This window comes from Coregonus clupeaformis, chromosome 5 (assembly GCF_020615455.1).
Source record: "Coregonus clupeaformis isolate EN_2021a chromosome 5, ASM2061545v1, whole genome shotgun sequence".
Lineage (NCBI taxonomy): Eukaryota > Metazoa > Chordata > Actinopteri > Salmoniformes > Salmonidae > Coregonus > Coregonus clupeaformis.
Genome location: NC_059196.1, coordinates 15949539 through 15963786, shown reverse-complemented (window position 1 = coordinate 15963786; position 14248 = coordinate 15949539).

Below are 14248 nucleotides of genomic sequence, written 5' to 3'. Positions count from 1 at the left end.
AAACTAAAATGAAACTGATAAAAGACGTCTCCTGAGAGATGTAGTTTGTGACAGGGCTCTAAATCATACCACGTTTTTCTATGTTTGAATTTCACACTGAAAGACAAAATCATTGTAAAAAACTTGTAGACTGATCAGTTTTAACAATGATCATAAACATAATTAATTAAATATCCACTATATTACATTGACTCAAGATGCACTCACATTTCTTATTTTGCCGTTTGTTTTATTTACAAACGTTGACCACATACCCCTCTTAAGAAGTCCCATGAGTTGAGTAAGAAACTAGTTTAAACTGTGAAAAAGGAAGGAAAAAAAGCTTTTGGAGCTAATCCGCTCGTTTATACTCATTTCCTTCAATTGGAATTTAATGGGAAAGGGAGAGTTAATTCGAATGGAATGCCATTATCCCAATTAAAAGTAATTGTCCAGCAATTCTCCATGGAATTCCAGTCCGTACCCCTAACAGTCATGCAGAATGCTCCTATTAAAGCTGCATAGGGCACCTGGACTGACAACAGATTACATATAGGAGGTGGAAGCAGAGCCTTTGATGGATTTTCATAAATAAAGATGAGAAAACAACAGCTGGAAGAAAGAGTGCCCCACAAATAGACACTGACTGATAACGTGCAGCTGAAGCACTTGGGGTAACAAATAGTTCAAATAAATTAGATAAATTAAACTTGCTCTAAAGTACTGTATTTTTGACTTTCTGGGTTGCCGTACTTACATTAGCTCATCACTGAGTAACATCAAATAACCACTTCATAATCAAAGATATTCCAGCTGAGAATTAAATCATTGAACAACATATTTGAAATATCATTGCGATCAGATCCCACAAGAATCCTACAAGTTCTGAAAATAGGAGCAATTTGGAGCTATGAAGAAAAAGCACTTTTGTCAAAGTTATCATAGTGTAAGCTTGCAAGAAAGGCATTTCACTGTACTGTACACGTGACATTAAAAACTTGAAATTAAAACACTAATATAGGGGGGACTTCCAATGTCCGCCACTGACCACTTTACGTTACGTAAACAAAGATCCTCCAATTCTGTCAGTACAGAAGAACACACACCAACCCACACAATGAGAGTAATAATTCAGCCAACTCTGAGTATTATTGTTCAGTTACAGAGACAAACAACAAATTATGTATAGTTGAAATATTGAGTAGTGGATAAGGAATCAACACAAGCCTTCTCTGGAAGCAAATATTTTTCACAATTTGTGGTTTCTAGAGGGAGTACTTCTTGTTTCGTGTAAGACAATGAGGAACCCAAGCACATAATATTATCTCCATCACTCCACTGTATCTAGTGTCTATGGTGCATGAACTTTGGTCGACATTGCTTCAAATCAGACACGCTTCAAATCAGATAATTCAACTGCAAGTCCACATTACAAGTGACAATTGCTTCAACTTGCACTCTTTAAGGAGTGTAACAAAGTTTTTAAAAAACAGGATGTAACAGAACACACTACCAAATATGATGAGGTAGAAAGAGTATAACACACAAGCTGAAACCCAATGGAACCTTTTTCACTAGAACTTATATGATGCTCTACCGTTGCATAAACTTGCTAGGGTAAGCGTGCGCAAACACATCAAGACAGACTGTTTGCCAAGTAGAGCACTCAAACCTCTTCCATCATCACACTATACACACATTGAAGTTTGGTCTGGCACAAACACAAATATGCATAGAACCATGGAGAAACACACACACACAATGTCCAGAATGCAGCCCTACCGTGCAGTGGTTCCGTAGTTATGTGGGGTCTGTGTCGGGGTGGTACTCATCACCGTCCCTCTGAAGAACACGTACAGACACTCCCCCTACACCCCTGCTGGAGTTTATTACACCCGCTTCCTTCTCTCTCTCTCTCTCTCTCTCTCTCTCTCTCTGTCTCTCTGTCTCTCTCTCTGTCTCTCTCTCTCTCTCTCTCTCTCTCTCTCTCTCTCTCTCTCTCTCTCTCTCTCTCTCTCTCTCTCTCTCTGTCTCTCTCTGTCTCTCTGTCTCGTCTCTCTCTGTCTCTGTCTCTCTCTGTCTCTCTCTGTCTCTCTCTGTCTCTCTCTCTCTCTGTCTCTCTCTCTCTCTCTCTCTCTCTCTCTCTCTCTCTCTCTCTCTCTCTCTCTCTCTCTCTCTCTCTCTCTCTTGTCTCTCTCTCTCTCTCTCTCTCTCTCTCTCTCTCTCTGTCTCTCTCTCTCTCTCTCTCTCTCTCTCTCTCTCTCTCTCTCTCTCTCTCTCTCTCTCTCTCTCTCTCTCTCTCTCTCTCTCTCTCTCTCTCTCTCTCTCTCTCTCTCTCTCTCTCTCTCTCTCTCTCTCTGTCTCTCTGTCTCTCTCTGTCTCTCTTCTTTTACATGTGGGAAAAATGGGCAGTATATATATGGACACATGTACAATTCATTTTTTTTGGGACAACCTAGATACATTTCCAGACATCTGTTAGCTGCACCACTATCTGCCTGTCATCACTGGACTACAATCTATGCTCCTCATCAGTTATGGAATATTGAAGACAAGAAATGGTGGATGATTTACCAAGGCCTTTGTTGGTCTCACCTTACAGAGCCCCTCTCTGTGTTTTTTTAACACAAGCAATCAAAGCATCCCCTCGTCCCCATGGCTAGCCATGACCAAAACACAGAGAATATCCGCAGACATCATTCCCTGACAGACACATTCACAGACAGCCTGACAGAACCTCTAGCGGCTCTATAGAGTCTACAGACTGAAATGTTCAATGGTGATCATTTAGCTGTTCTCATCAACTGAATCGTTTGGCCATGAACTTCATCTGTCATAATACAACCAGGACTGTAGATAAATCATGTTTGACCCTAAACATTAAAGGTAGGGTCCAGAAATAGAAAGCCAGATAGTGTTGCTAGGGGATAAAAAGTCCTGAGAGAGCATGTTGACAAATCTTAAAACTAAGACTTACCCAGAATTGCAGTATGTGTTAGCTAAACCAGATAATTGGTTTTCAAGACAGCATAGGAAGACTTCCAAGAGTGACATTATGAGCGGTTTGCAGAGCTAATATGCTTATCAAGATGTATTTGGCAGTGGTGAAGGGTTTCTTTGAAGGAGCTGTCACTCTCAACCGGACCGTATCCTCCTTCCCCATTGACCTGTTGGCGCCCTCTTCCCCCATTTGCAATGGTTGTCTCATTCCACCTGTCAAAATTATTGCATGGTTTCGCAAACATCTCCAGGCAAAAAGAGGAGTTGAGTTGTAGACTACACATTCCTCTCAAAATAACACAATGTTGTAAACAAAAAGTGAATAATGTCATGATGTAATGGGGAGAGTTAGTTTGAAGTATTGAATGAACAGCATTGTACGTTACACAGCAACGCAGAATAACAACAAATAACCAGTCCAAATGCATCTTTAATCTCACTCAGCTCTCCAAACTAAAAATAACAAGCCAATCACCCAAGCAGTAGGAAGTAGTGTGCGATTGGAACCCATACGCTGAACGATAGATTGAAGGATAGCGTGCTTATCCCCTGGGAAAATCAACAACACACACACACACACACACACACACACACACACACACACACACACACACACACACACACACACACACACACACACACACACACACACACACACACACTAGCAAACAAGACAATAATACAAGCACTTACAGGAAGCAAATCGGAACTACTACTGCCATGGTGCTGTTTGCCATTTGATTTGGCAGTGCCCACCTCGCGCCCTTCCCAACCAACGCAAATACAGTTCACTCTAAAAGCCACACCTTTAGGAAGCCATTAGGTACCAGCAGTCTAAAAGGCCTCTGCTGCATCTGTCTAAAGCACAATCAACTAACACGTCTCCACTCTCCGACCCCCCCCCTCAGAGTCATAGGCCTGTTTCCCATTTCCTTGGTAAGTCCCAGATCAGGTGGAAAACATCCAGATAAAGAAATGTTTGGAGAATGTCAAGCGTGCCATGCCAAGTAGGTGCACTCCCTCTTCTTGCCTCTTCGTTGGAGACGCTCCCCACCTTCTCCCGGTCTGAACTAGGCAGATCAAGAATGGATACCTAACCTCACCCTGCTGGCTAGAAGATAGCAACGCTATCTATTGTTTAATGTCTAAAAGGTCTACTTAATGTAATTTATCCATCATGATTCCATTCATTTATGGTTACTGGGGCCCCTTGATCTCCTGTTGACTTGAGGATAAGCATCTTAACCTTTGAACTATTTAAAGGTGTGTTGACCTAATTTGCATTTCCTCTGACTAAATGTGGTTCCCACATACAAATCAGTCATTTTGGGTCTTGAGCAACCCCGTCTAGCTTAGTGACACTGAGTAATAGCTGTAAAAAAGCTCTACACATCTCCATCATAGAGTAGGAAAGAAAAATCTGGATTTATGCTAGGAGGCTAGGACTCCTAACAGCATGGGGCAAGTCAGCACTCTCATTAATATATGAACTTTCTGACATTCATGTGTGAGCAAGTATGTATCTGTGTGTGCCACGTGAGAGAGAGATATCTAATTTCTAAGGAAGAAGGAAATGTGTAGAGATCAAGGGGAACATAGAAAGGCAGACAGAGAGAGAGACAGAGAGAAAGAAAGAGAGAGAGAGTGAGAGAGAGAGAGAGGGGTAGAGAGCGAGAGGTAGGTAGGGTGGTAGAGACAGAGCGAGGGAGATAATGGCGCCGGAGAAGATGGCTGCCGTTTTACAGCCCTCTAACCAATTGTACTATTATGTGTGTTTTTCCGCATTATTTGTAATTTATTTTGTACATAATGTTTCTGCCATCGTCTCTTATAACCAAAAAGAGCTTCTGGATATCAGGACAGCGATTACTCACCTCGTAATGGACGAAGATTTTTTCTTCGACAAGGCGGCCGCAAAGGATATCCTACAGACACCCGACAAGGCCCAAATCCCCGTCATTCGCATGATGAAGAGACGGAGATATCGTGGACATAGGTCAGGGTGCCTTGTAAGGATCCGACGGCGAGTGAGTAAACTGCCTCTCCCATCAATCCTATTAGCCAATGTTCAATCATTTGAGAATAAATTGGATGACCTAAGATTACGGTTATCCTACCAACGGGACATTAAAAACTGTAATATCTTATGTTTCACCGAGTCGTGGCTGAACGACGACATGGACAACATACAGCTGGCGGGATATACGCTACGTCGGCAGGATAGAACGGCTAACTCCGGTAAGACAAGGGGTGGCGGTCTGTGTATATTTGTAAACAACAGCTGGTGCACAAAATCAAATACAAAGGAAGACTCGAGGTTTTGCTCGCCTGAGGTAGAGTATCTTATGATAAGCTGTAGACCACACTATTTACCAAGAGAGTTTTCATCTATATTTTTCATAGCTGTCTATTTACCACCACAAACCAATGCTGGCATTAAGATTGCACTGAATGAGCTGTATAAGGCCATAAGTCAACAGGAAAACGCTCATCCAGATGCAGCGCTCCTAGTGGCCGGGGACTTTAATGCAGGGAAACTTAAATCCGTTCTACCTAATTTCTACCAGCATGTTAAATGTGCAACCAGAGGAATAAAAACTCTAGACCACCTTTACTCCACACACAGAGATGCATACAAAGCTCTCCCTCGCCCTCCATTTGGCAAATCTGACCATAACTCTATCCTCCTGATTCCTGCTTATAAGCAAAAACTAAAGCAGGAAGCACCAGTGACTCGGTTAATGAAAAAAGTGATCAGATGACGCAGATGCTAAGCTACAGGACTGTTTTGCTAGCACAGACTGGAACATGTTCCGGGATTCTTCAGATAGCATTGAGGAGTACACCACATCAGTCACTGGCTTCATCAATAAGTGCATCGATGATGTCGTCCCCACAGTGACCGTACGTACATACCCCAACCAGAAGCCATGGATTACAGGAAACATCCGCACTGAGCTAAAAGGGTAGAGCTGCCGCTTTCAAGGAGCGGGACTCTAACCCGGACGCTTATAAGAAATCCCGCTATGCCCTCTGACGAACCATCAAACAGGCAAAGAGTCAATACAGGACTAAGATTGACTCGTACTACACCGGCTCTGACGCTCGTCGGATGTGGCAGGGCTTGAAAACTATTACAGACTACAAAGGGAAGCACAGCCGCGAGCTGCACAGTGACACAAGACTTCCAGACGAGCTAAACCACTTCTATGCTTGCTTCGAGGCAAGCAACACTGAAGCATGCATGAGAGCACCAGCTGTTCCGGATGACTATGTGATCACGCTCTCCGTAGCCAATGTGAGTAAGACTTTTAAGCTGGTCAACATTCACAAGGCCGCAGGGCCAGACGGATTACCAGGACGTGTACTCCGAGCATGTGCTGACCAACTGGCAAGTGTCTTCACTGACATTTTCAACATGTCCCTGGCTGAGTCTGTAATACCAACATGTTTCAAGCAGACCACCATAGTCCCCGTGCCCAAGGACACTAAGATAACCTGCCTAAATGACTACCGACCTGTAGCACTGACGTCTGTAGCCATGAAGTGCTTTGAAAGGCTGGTCATGGCTCACAACACCATTATCCCAGAAACCCTAGACCCACTCCAATTTGCATACCGCCCCAACAAATCCACAGATGATGCAATCTCTATTGCACTCCACACTGCCCTTTCCCACCTGGACAAGAGGAACACCTACGTGAGAATGCTATTCATTGACTACAGCCCAGCATTCAACACCATAGTGCCCTCAAAGCTCATCACCAAGCTAAGGATCCTGGGACTAAACACCTCCCTCTGCAACTGGATCCTGGACTTCCTGACGGGCCGCCTCCAGGTGGTAAGGGTAGGTAACAACACATCTGCCACACTGATCCTCAACCCGGGGGCCCCTCAGGGGTGCGTGCTCATTCTCCTCCTGTACTCCCTGTTCACCCATGACTGCATGGCCAGGCACGACTCCAACACCATCATTAAGTTTGCCGACGACACAACAGTGGTAGGCCTGATCACTGACAACGATGAGACAGCCTATAGGGAAAAAAAGAGGACTGAGCACGCCCCCATTCTCATTGACAGGGCTGTAGTGGAACAGGTTGAGAGCCTCAAGTTCCTTGGTGTCCACATCACCAACGAACTATCATGGTCCAAACACACCAAGATAGTCTTGAAGAGGGCACGACAAAGCCTATTACCCCTCAGGAGACTGAAAAGATTTGGCATGGGTCCTCAGATCCTCAAAAAATTCTACAGCTGCACCATCGAGGGCATCCTGACTGAATGCATCACCGCCTGGTATGGCAACTGCTTGGCCTCCGACCGCAAGGCACTACAGAGGGTAGTGCGTATGGCCCAGTACATCACTGGGGCCAAGCTTCCTGCCATCCAGGACCTCTATACCAGGCAGTGTCAGAGGAAGGCCCTCAAAATTGTCAAAGACTCCAGCCACCCTAGTCATAGACTGTTCTCTCCGCTACCGTACGGCAAGCGATACTGGAGTGCCAAGTCTAGGTCCAAAAGACTTCTCAACAGCTTCTACCCCCAAGCCATAAGACTCCTGAACAGCTAATCATGGCTATCCGGACTATTTGCACTGCAACCCCCACCCCATCTTTTTACACTGCTGCTACTCTGTTAATTATTTATGCATAGTCACTCTAACTCTACCCACATGTACATATTACTTCAACTACCTCAACTAGCCGGTGCCCCCGCACATTGACTCTGCACCGGTACCCCCCTGTATATATAGCCTCCCTACTGTTATTTTATTTTACTTATTTATTTTAATTTACTTTTTTTCTCAACACTTTTTTGTTGTTGTTTTATTTTACTTTTTTATAAAAAATAAATGCACTGTTGGTTAAGGGCTGTAAGTAAGCATTTCACTGTAATGTCTGCACCTGTTGTATTCGGCGCATGTGGCCAATCAAATTTGATTTGATTTGATTTGAGATAGCGAAAGTAAGATTAACCAGAAAACACAAGAGGACCAGGGCTGGGAATACTGTAGGGAGGGCGGGAGGGAGCCATGGGACGATTTAATCTCTTCAATTACAATCACTGGCAGCTGCCCTCTATCAGCAAGTTAGGAGCCTAATCTCCCCATCTCCCTCTCCTCCTCCCCATCTCACTCTCTCCTCCCCATCTCACTCTCTCCTCCCCTCCTCCCCATCTCACACTCTTCTCCCCTCCTCCCATCTCCCTCTCTCCCTGCCCTCCTCCCCATCTCACTCTCTCCTCCACTCCTCCCCATCTCACTCTCCTCCCTTCTTATCTCCCCCTCGCTCCATTCCATTGTCCCCCTCTCACTCTCTCCCTTCCCTCTTCCCCCTCTCACTCCCTCCATCTCCCTCCCCATTTTACATTTTGCAGAAGTTCTTATCCAGAGTGACTTAGTCAGTGTGTTCAACGAAGCTAGTTAAAAACTTCCACATATCGTTTCTCTCCCTCTCACTGTCCTCTCCACTATCTTTCAGAGAACGGAAATGTGCCTTTCTGCTTACAACCCAACCCAACCCCCTGAGACACACTCTCTCCCCACTATCTCTCTGTCCGCCCTCTAATTCTTCTCTCTCACCCTCCTCTTCTCCATGCCACGGTCAGTCCTACCAGTCTCTTCTCTCCCTCTAGGCCCTCAGTCTGTCTAGACAGAGTACTTCTCATCAACACAACAGGCTGGGATTGTCCCGGTTGACGCGGCTCAGGGAGAGAAGAGCTCCCTCTGGTACAGCTCAGAGGAACTGCACTCACTCAGTCTCACCATAACAACACAGGGCTGGGATTAAGGGTTATGTTCAGTTTGGGACAAACATATAGAACGTATTGCGGTCATTATAGTAAGCCATACACAACCATGGTATATGATTCGGAAGAGGATGAATAATAGAATAACTAACAGCAATAATCCGATCTGAAAAGTCATAGTCAATCGATCAATAATATAATAATACTTTTAGCAAAAATGTTTATTTTTAATTCACAATCTGTAGAAACAATGAGAATAGAAAGGTTCAGAACTTTTGTAAAACATCACAGTACAGTTGAAATATATATGGCAAATAGAATCCCTATATGGATGGTGTTAAGAGATAGATGGGAGGTGTTGAATGGAGTTGAAGGATGGGACTAATAACAACTAACAACAAATAATAACAAGATAACTAATAATGTAAGCATACTGTGTCCATATCTCACATGGCCTTTCCTATCATTGCTACGCTGACGATACACAACTAATCTTCTCCTTTCCCCCTTCTGATAACCAGGTGGCGAATCGCATCTCTGCATGTCTGGCAGACATATCAGTATGGATGACGGATCACCACCTCAAGCTGAACCCTGGCAAGACGGAGCTGCTCTTCCTCCCGGGGAAGGACTGCCCGTTCCATGATCTCGCCATCACGGTTGACAACTCCGCTGTGTCCTCCTCCCAGAGTGCGAAGAGCCTAGGCGTGACCCTGGACAACACCCTGTCGTTCTCCGCCAACATCAAGGCGGTGACCCGCTCCTGCAGGTTCATGCTCTACAACATTCGGAGAGTACGACCCTGCCTTACACAGGAAGCGGCACAGGTCCTAATCCAGGCACTTGTCATCTCCCGTCTGGACTACTGCAACTCGCTGTTGGCTGGCCTCCCTGCCTGTGCCATTAAACCCCTACAACTCATCCAGAATGCCGCAGCCCGTCTGGTGTTCAACCTTCCCAAGTTCTCTCACGTCACCCCCCTCCTCCGCACACTCCACTGGCTTCCAGTTGAAGCTCGCATCCGCTACAAGACCATGGTGCTTGCCTATGGAGCAGTGAGGGGAACGGCACCTCTGTACCTTCAGGCTCTGATCAGTCCCTACACCCAAACGAGGGCATTGCGTTCATCCACCTCTGGCCTGCTGGCTCCCCTTCCTCTGCGGAAGCATAGCTCCCGCTCAGCCCAGTCAAAACTGTTCGCTGCTCTTGCACCCCAATGGTGGAACAAGCTCCCTCACGACGCCAGGACAGCGGAGTCACTCACCACCTTCCGGAGACATTTGAAACCCCACCTCTTTAAGGAATACCTGGGATAGGATAAAGTGTTCCTTCTAACCCCCCCAAATTGTAAAGTGGTTATCCCACTGGCTATAGGGTGAACGCACCAATTTGCGAGTCGCTCTGGCTAAGAGCGTCTGCTAAATGACGTTAATGTGCCCTTGAGCAAGGCACTTAACCCTAATTGCTCCTGTAAGTCGCTCTGGATAAGAGCGTCTGCTAAATGACTAAAATGTAAATGTAAATGTATAATAAGTATATAGGTTGTATGTTGGGAGCTTTTGGGAAAGAGCACAGTTAGAAAGATATGGCATATAGAAGCAAACCGGATGGACATCATGAAAATGATCGGAGAGGTTGAGAGTAGAAGAAGTTCAGGAGAAAAAACAAACAAAATATAATTATTGTAAAATTGACTGTGTCCATAAAATGTAGATAGTAAGTATAAGCTGGAAGTAGAGGCCTAAGCATTGTTGTTCACTAATTTACCCCAAGCAGGGAAAGGATGGTGGGGTTGAAAAGTAATAAAGGGGAGTATATATATATAAAAACATGGGGGATTGGAAGTGATGCAGACAATTACATTGATGGAAGTTACAATCTATCTGCAATATTAAGCTGATCTACCCCCAAATTTAAAACAAAAAAATAAAACAAAACACAGCAATAATCCCCAGCATATGTGAAGACCTCAAACAAGCACTACCTGGATCATATCAAATAAGCCTACAACAATCAACATTGATTCTCCTTGGTGAGTATACCCAACACTAAACAGCAAGACCATCCAAGTTTGACAGCCGATGATTTACAGATATGGAACCATTACTTTATGGTTGTTTGAGAGGCTGTGAAAAATGTATCATGTTGTTGTGTATGATATCCTAGTTAACATTTTCATTCAGTATTTAATTATATTCCCTGTATACAAACCCATATGAATGTGTGTTAATCTTGGTCCAGGACTGTAGAAAGTCTGTGGAATTGGAGCAAAAGCAATCCTCCTGTAGCAATAGGTCAGTTCCAAGCTGTGGATATCTTAGAATGGTGGGTGAGAGGGAGAAAGAGAGGGTTTGTCCTACCTGGGGTGAAGTGGGGTGCTGCTTGGACCAGCGACCAGCTCTGCTGTCCATAGACGTCCAGCTCACTCCCAGTCCCAACTCAGCATCCCGGAGAGGCAGGGCATGGATACACACTAGACAGAGCTGGGCTTACCCAAGGCCACGTTCTACTTTGCCATGATTAGACACACACACAAAGCTTTAGCCAGTGCAGCGATCCCTTGCTCCTAATCCAAGACGCATATTTCTGAAGGGGAAAGAAACAGCCCGGCTAAGTGGCAGTGGGGCTATCCCTGATTCCTCTAACAGCCACCTGCATTATACTGTCTTACATTGTGTGTGTGTGTGTGTGTGTGTGTGTGTGTAATGAAGCCCCCTTTGTCAGGGTTAAGTCTCTAGGGTAGAGCCTTCCAAGTCCAGTCACTAGAGGACCACAGAGAGAGAGTCAGACACAGAAGACAACACAGTCATTGTAATCATAACTACTTTCACACAGAGATACTCACAATGCATCACTCTTAACCAGAGTGGGGGTGTTGCTGCGAGTACGAGTCACTCCAATCTGTTTCCAAGCTGCAGTAGGTTAATCCCCATCTCTCTCTCTCTCACACACACACACACACACACACACACGAGAAGACGCAGATAAATAAATAAAGCAGAACAATCCGTCCTCTACAGAGGGTTTTATGTTGGTGTGTAACAAAGGCATTAGGACTTTGAACCCAGATAAATCCTTGGTAGTGATGTAAAGTCTCGGTAGTAGTGACGTCAGGACATCTATCAGTCCATAAGAGCCAGGGAAAGTAGTAGAATTGAAGAGTATTAGTCTTGAATAAGAAGGCTATGTACTGTGTGTATTAAGTGTTGAATGAGATTCACCATCCAGACTCCCATCACGATCAGGTCAGTCATCGACAAAGCCCAGAAAATATTAAGTGGAATTTCTTGGAATCTCTCTCTGTGAACGTAGTGGGGCTAAACTACAAAGCTACATATTTGCTGCTCAGTGCTGCCAAGGAAAAGGTACAGCATCTAAAAGCCCCTTAACGGCCTCTCTACTGCATCCCAACCCTGGGCCCTGCTGGCCCCAAAGCCCCTCACATGGAAACTAACTCTGCCTGTGTGTGTTCCTGACGGAGTGTGTTTATGTGTGTGTTCATGACTGTGTGAGTGTGTAACTCTCACCTCTTAAAGCCAGGGGCTCCAGCAGCCTATGTAAAAAAACATTCCATCACCTCCAAACTCTTAACGCTGCTAAACTACCAAACAAACTCAGCAGAGAGATTAACGTCAACCTCGCCAAGGAATAGTGAATCGAGATATGACAGCTTTACTGTGGTGCTCCTCTATTGTGTTTACTCATTCAAGCCTCTGAGTAGGTGTGCTGATCTAGGATCAGGTCCCTCGTCTACTGTATATGTATTTTCCCTTTATGATTCAAAAGGCAAAACTGATCCGAGATCAGCACTCCTCCTCTGAGACTCGAGATGATCCATAGACATGAACCTAAGGTGAGCGTGCTGTCAATATGGACCTGTATGGTTCTCACCTCCACGTGGTCCACTTATGCAGTGCTCCCTACAAACTGGAGAAATCTGCACTGGAACATTCATAACTATGACAAAGCATCAAGATGGATGCTACAGATAACAGCGAGCCAAACTAACAAAGCATGGAAAATGAGTAGTCCAAAGGGGCTTATCAATAACAAGTCTCTTACAGTTGAAGTCGGAAGTTTACATACACCTTAGCCAAATACATTTAAACTCAGTTTTTCACAATTCCTGACATTTTATCCTAGTAAAAATTCCCTGTCTTAGGTCAGTTAGGATCACCACTATATTTTAAGAATGTGAAATGTCCGAATAATAGTAGAGAGAATGATTTATTTCAGCTTTTATTTATTTCATCACATTCCCAGTGGGTCAGAAGTTTACATACACTCAAATTAGTATTTGGTAGCATTGCCTTTAAATTGTTTAACTTGGGTCAAACATTTTGGGTAGCCTTCCACAAGCTTCCCACAATAAGTTGGGTGAATTTTGGCCCATTCCTCCTGACAGACCTGGTGTAACTGAGTCAGGTTTGTAGGCTTCCTTGCTCGCACACGCTTTTTCAGTTCTGCCCACAAATGTTCTATAGGATTGAGGTCAGAGCTTTGTGATGGCCACTCCAATACCTTGACTTTGTTGTCCTTAAGCCATTTTGCCACAACTTTGGAAGAATGCTTGTGGTCATTGTCCATTTGGAAGTCCCATTTGCGCCCAAGCTTTAACTTGCTGCTTCCTGACACCCCTGCCTAACTCTCTCACACAACTCACTCTAGCCTGGCCGCTGTGGGTTGACCTCTGACCTAGGGAAGCTAGCAGAGAGGAAGGGATGGCATTATGCTGGGCCTCAATCACACAGCTAGGACTGGTGGTGTGGATGTGTCTCTCCTGGTGAAAGACTGGGATGGACTACTTACGTACGACGTGACCCTCAATCAGTCCTAACAAAGAGACATTTTAACAAGCTTTAACTTCCTGACTGATGTCTTGAGATGTTGCTTCAATATATCCACATAATTTTCCTTCCTCATGATGCAATGTATTTTGTGAAGTGCACCAGTCCCTCCTGCAGCAAAGCACCCCCACAGCATGATGCTGCCACCCCCGTGCTTCACGGTTGGGATGGTTTTCTTCGGCTTGCAAGCGTTCCCCTTTTTCCTTCCTTGCTGAGCGGCCTTTCAGGTTATGTCGATATAGGACTCGTTTTACTGTGGATATAGATACTTTTGTACCTGTTTCACTTTTCGCACCAAAGTACGTTCATCTCTAGGAGACAGAACGCGTCTCCTTCCGGAGCGGTATGACGGCTGCGTGGTCCCATGGTGTTTATACTTGCATATTATTGTTTGTACAGATGAACGTGGTACCTTCAGGCGTTTGTAAATTGCTCCCAAGGATAAAACATAATTTTTATTCTGAGGTCTTGGCTGATTTCTTTTGATTTTCCCATGATGTCAAGCAAAGAGGCACTGAGGTTGAAGGTAGGCCTTGAAATACATCCACAGGTACACGTCCAATTGACTCAAATTATGTCAATTAGCCTATCAGAAGCTTCTAAAACCATGACATAATTTTCTGGAATTTTCCAAGCTGTTGAAAGGCATAGTCAACTTAGTGTATGTAAACTTC